Source organism: Malus domestica, chromosome 09, assembly GCF_042453785.1.
Source record: "Malus domestica chromosome 09, GDT2T_hap1".
Lineage (NCBI taxonomy): Eukaryota > Viridiplantae > Streptophyta > Magnoliopsida > Rosales > Rosaceae > Malus > Malus domestica.
The window spans coordinates 19,372,049-19,378,048 of record NC_091669.1 but is presented as its reverse complement, the minus strand read 5'-3'; positions in this window follow the sequence as shown (position 1 = coordinate 19,378,048).

Genomic DNA, 6,000 nt, shown 5'->3' with positions numbered 1-6,000 from the left:
GATCCAAAAGGGTCGTCGGGGCTTCATCTTAGGATGAACAGTTGTGTGGATTTGTTGATGTTGTTGATCCAAAGGGCCGTTGGGGCTTGATCTTAGGATGAATAGTTGATTAATAGATCTTCAAGGGCTTTTAGGCTTTATCTTGAAGAACGGTTGGATGTGTGGATTTGTTGATGTTGTTGATCCAAAGGGTCGTTGGGGCTTGATCTTAGGATGAACGGATGATGAATGATGAATAATTTCTTCAAGGGCCGTCGAGACTTGATCTTGAATTGGTGGAAGTTCTTCAAGGGTTGTTGGGGCTTGATCTTGAAGGAGGATTTGATGAAGAACGAAGAGGGCTTTCTTGATCCTTCGGGATTTGTTTGAGAGCTTTAGAGTTTCAAAGCTTCAAGGATTTTGGATATGTGGGGAGTATTCTCTTCCATTTTGGGAGTAGAAAAATGTATTTGTGAATTTTAGGATGATTGATATGGAGAAGCCTATTTATTGGTTTTGCAGAATGAATTACCACCATCCATTTTTTTGGTGAAGTGAGTGGATGTTGTAGGTGAAGTGAGTGTATGATGTTGGTGGAATGAGTGGAGGTTGTAGATGAAGTGAGTGTATGATATTGGTGGAATGAGTGAAGGTTGTAATTTTAATGCGTTGGTGAAGATTTATTTACCGAAATTTCGATGTCTACAAATGCCCCCACTTCAAGGCGCATCATATACATGTGATTGTCACGTGTAGGAGATGCGTTTTGAAGTCCCTTAATGTAGATGTCGATCTAAGGGCCATCGAGACTTGATCTTGAATTGGGCTGGAGATTTCTTCAAGGGTCGTTCAGGCTTGATCTTGAACTTTGTTTAAAATTTCTTCAAGGGTCGTTGAGGCTTGATCTTGAACTTTGTTTGAAATTTCTTCAAGGGCCGTCGATGCTTGATCTTGAAGGTTGAAATGGACCACAAGGATCTTCACGTGGTAGATGATCTTTGGCTTTAGTAATGGATGAATTGAACTTTGTTTGAAATATTTTCAAGGGCCGTCGAGGCTTGATCTTGAAGGTTGAAATGGACCACAAGGATCTTTATGTGGTAGATGATCTTTGGCTTTAGTAGTGGATGAGTTGGCACGTATTTTGTTGCGCTTGTTGACTTTCCACAGCTTTGATCTTGAACTGGTTGAAGGATTTTCTAGATTCCTCCAATTGTTGACTTTCCACAGGGTTATTCTTGAACTGGGTTGGAGGACTTTCTGGCTTCCTCCGATTGTTGACTTTCCACAGCTTATTCTTGAACTGGGTTGGAGGATTTTCTGATTTCCTTTGAAGGTCTAAACTTACTCTTTTTTTATGTGGAGCTGGATTTGATTCAAGGGTGATGGACACTTGATTTTGGATCGTATTTATGATTTCTTCAAGGGCCGTTGAGACTTGATCTTGAATTGGGCTAGAAGCTTCTTTAAGGGCTGTTGAGGCTTGATCTTGAAGGTTGATTCGAACACATGGCAAGCAGGCACGAGGTGAAGGTGACGGCCTGTTTCTTTGTTCAATCTTTCTAATTCACACCTGAGCAGTTTAGTCAACGGTATGATCTTTAAGAGTGATGGGCTCTTCTTCCAGTTGGTGACTTGATCTTTAAAGATTTAATTCAAGGGTGGTGAATCGACACGTGTAGCTCACAACGCCTAGCGAGTTGACCCAAGAATTTGAGGGTCAAAATGAGTCCACCAAACCCAGAGTGATTGCAACCCTGATATAAGATACTTTTGACTTTGAAGAAGTAGCGGATGAATCGGCACGTGCTTTGTTGTGCTTGTCTTCACATGCTTCAATGTATCATTTTCCTTTACCTTATCTATTCTTTGGGTAGATGTGGTATCTTCTCTAGAAGCACAAGATGTTGAAACAATGGGTACTTCGAGAGCAGTGCTAGGTAAGCAATCAGGGAAGGGTTCCAGGCAATCGGTTCCTGATTGAGATTTTGACTTCAAGTTCTGACTGATGGCTCTCCTTCTTATTATCCTGCAGGTAAGAACAAGGACAAAGACAAAGACATGGATAAAGCATGATATGAAATACTCTTGCTTTCGAAGAAGTGGTGGCGATTTGACAGTGTTGCACAGTGAGGCTTTGCTTTTCGGCGATGGTGCCAGCGAAAGGCTATTGAAGCTTCTCAAGCTCTTTGATTAGGGCAACGATGCCAAGCTTGGCTTTGATTTAGACTCCTCCATCTGGGTTATGCAGTTCTGCAGGGAAGGGCATCGTGTTATAGTGATCTGTTCCGGCTCATTATTGATCCTTCTACTTCGATCTCTTGCAGTATTTGCCCCCCATGCAGGAGTGGAATGAAACCTTTGCATTTAAATGGTCTTTTAGAGCACTACTTCTCAGCGGCGATGATCACTTGAGAACAATGCCAGGTAAGCAACTAGGCAAAGGTTCCAGGCAATCAGTTCCAGATCGGAAGTTTGATTTCAGGTTCCGACTGATTGCTTTATTTCTCCTTGTCTTGCAGGTAAGAGCAAGGGTGAAGGAAAAGACAAGGAAAAAACATGATATGAGATACTCTTGCTTTCTACCCTGGTGATATGAGATACTTTTGCTTTGGTGTCATTTGTTTATAGGGGTATTCCCGGAGAGGAAGAAAATTGAGTATTTCGAGAGGCTCTGCTGGGAGTGCACTCTCGGAAGTGAGGAAGGGTTGGGCATTTTTGCAGGTCTCCCTTGCTATGGAGGATGAAGGTCGACATATATAAGAATTTTTCAACAGCCAGTAGTGGCACTATTCATTTACTCTTGTCGGCAACCGTTGGGTAATTGAAATAGTAAGATTTATGCGTTTTCAACTTTGTCAGAAATCTTTAACAAAGTTGCCCGTGCTTTCTGCAAAGTTGAGGTTGCGTGTGAAGGATGGCGACAAATCCTGAAAAGCCGATCTTTTTGAAATTCAGGGAGCAGTGCCTTCGATCTTTGAACCGGTGGCCTTGTTGCCTCTTCGATCTCTGAACAAATGGCCCAGCTTTTGAAATTCAGTGAGAGGTGCCTCTTTGGTTTCGGAACTGCCACGTTGCCTTTTTTATTTCTAAACAGGCCCTGTTGCCTCTTTTTTTTTATAGAGGCAATAATAGTGTTCAAAAACACACTTAGAGAGTTGCTACCTATTAGGAATTTCCCTCATTTTGTATTTCTAAGAATTCGACTTACACGACCTCTTCTTCTTTCATCATTTTTGCAAATGGCTTGCCCATCTGATCGTCGTCTTGATTTGAATGTTAGGGAAGATGTTAATATGTCTTCTCCAGACAACATATAATGCCCGTCCTTCTTATCTGTCACTGATCCTCTTACAGTTGGGGACTCTGTGATGAAGAATGACATAACCGCTACGGTGGTAGCTAGAAATCTTATCACCCTTAAGGACAATAGGATCATTTCCAAGCGGTCTGACGAGCTGGTTGTTCAGAACTCTCTGCTTTCAGTGTTTAGTGTGCAGGCTCCGTATCGAATATGGGCCAACGTCTTCTTGCTCGAACTCGTCAAGTTGAGTCACTGAGGGCTGAGGTGGCAAGTCTTAAGCAAGAGGTTAGAGGGCTTAAGCATGAGAACCAAGAGCTGCACATGCTTTCCAATAGTTACTCGACGAGCATGAAGAGAAAGCTCGACCAGCTACAGGAATCCGAAAGTCGGATTTAGAGTGACCATCAGATGTTTGTGGCTTTACTCCAGAGGCACCTATTGCCTTCGTCCTCTGGAGTTCTACCGAGTGTTGAGGCTCCAAACAATCAACCTCTGGCGCCTCTTTTTCCTGGAGTTCCGCCGAGTGATGAGGCGCCACCTGATCAACCTTTGTGAAGAATCCTTCTTGTTTTTTATTTATTTATTTTTTGTACAAAGAAATTGTAATAAGATTGACTTTCATTAGTCAAGTATTTAATAAAACCCTTATTTTTATTTTGATGTGACTGAACTCGAAAATTGAATGTTCGAGCTGCCTACGTACCCCTCCAAAGAAGAGATCAAGTCATAACGTAGTTCAAATACTTTTTTTTGGTGTGCCGTACACTCTTGCGGGCCAGGAGCATCTTGGTGCCATTTTCAGTTTTAACTCATGCAGACAATGAGCATTTGGTGTTGTTTGTAGTTTCAGCTCGTGCAGGCAATAAGCGTTTGGTGGCGTTTGCTATTTCAGCTCATGCAGGCAATGAGCATTTGGTGCCGTTTGCAGTTTCAGCTCTTACAGGCAGGGAGCATTTGTTGTCGCCTTTTATGCTCGTGCGGACAAGGAGCTTTGGTTGTTGCCTTTTAGGCTCATGCGGATAAGGAGCTTAGTGCCATGCGGTTTAGACTTGTGCTGGCGATGAGCTTTATGTCCTGCAGTTTAGGCTCGTGCGGACATGGAGCATTGTTGTCACCTTTTAGGCTCGTACGAACGAGAAGCATTGGTTTATTTGTCAAGCGATCTGGGAGAGTCGTTCCTCGCGATCTTCATAGCAAAGAGCCTTGACTGAGTAATTGAAGAAGTTTTCAGGGAAGAGGTCACACTGTGATGGGGATGGACGATCTTTGTGTCAAAATTTCATTATCTCCAACACTTTCACATTGCTCTGGAGGTTCATAAGAGTTGCTTTGCTCCCTTTCCGATTGATGAATTTGTGGACGAGATGGTTGCTGCCTGGAGAGGCATTCCTCGCAATCTTTATAGCAAGGAGCCTTGACCGAGTAGCTGAATAATTTTCTAAGGAAGAAGAGATCCCGCATGGTCGATCTTTGTGTCGAAATTTCCTCATCTTCAACACTTTCACGTCGCTTTAGAGGTTGGTGAAAGCTGATTTGCCCCCTTTCCAATTGGTGCAGTTGTGGAAAAGACATATGCTTCTTGTGCAGTTTCTTCGGAGTGACATAAGTCCATCATTCAACTTCACTCGGCTTGACTGGCATGGTTTTGGAGCATGCCCCTAGCGATTGAGGTGAAGATTTTGAGTTGACAGAGCTGGAAGTGACGTCTTCTTTCGAGATTTCGTCTTCTTTGTCTTCTTGGGCCTCCTCTTCAGTGTCATGCTCTTGGGTTTGTTGGCGTGAAGATTGGCCGGTGTGGATGATGATGCGCCTCCTTACCTTCAGTGGTCCTTTTGTGTCAACCTCCAAGGTTGCTTGGCGCTTCATCTTTGAAGGAATTGAGTTTCGAATGTCGTTTTTTCCTGCTAGACCGTCGAACCTTTCTTCCTTTGGCGTTGTCTTCCTCTTTCTAGAAGGCTTCTTGGTTTCTTCAAGTTTTTCCAAAGTCGATCGTCGCGGAGGAAAGCTAGCCTTGCTGCTTTGTTTCTTAGGTTTTGACAACCTTTCAAAAATAAAGCTTTAGGGTTTGGCGTGTTAAGCCATTTGAAGACAGAAGTTCGGTTTTGCCCACCAATGCGATTAAGTGCCGACCTTCTGGGTTTTGAACGATTCAGCCTATCGAAGACTGACACTCGAAGGGGAAGTTAGGGCTCCTCTTGATCTTGTTCAATCCTCAAGCTGATGTGTTGAGCGCTAGCGTTTTTGGCTTTGCTAGAAATCTTCACGGGTGCATTTGGTGTGAAGCCAAGTCTAGCTATGTTGTTGCCAACTCCGTAATCATGCTCCTCCAACTTCTTCTGAGTCTCGATGATGTCATGATCTTTGTCATTGACGGTGTCTAAAACCTTCTTCCCAAGATTTGAAGAGGAAACAAAGTCATGCCCAGCTTTTGACATGAGTTCGTAGGCATTTGGGTTAAGACCTTCTTCGGTCCTCTTAGTTGGAAGGGAGCTTGGTTTCGCTTTGACGCCATGCTGCGCCTCCAGACGGTTGATGAGTCCAGTGGTTTGCAAGTTTTTCTCCTCCGTAGTCTTTATCAGCCTTGCAATTGTTTCCTTCATCTGAACCAACTGTTTTTCAATGGAGGTAGCATTGATGGTCATGGCTTGTTTTTTGTTTGAAGCCATGGAGTGTGCTTGAATTTCTTGAACGGAGAAAGAGATGAGAGGTAGAGATGG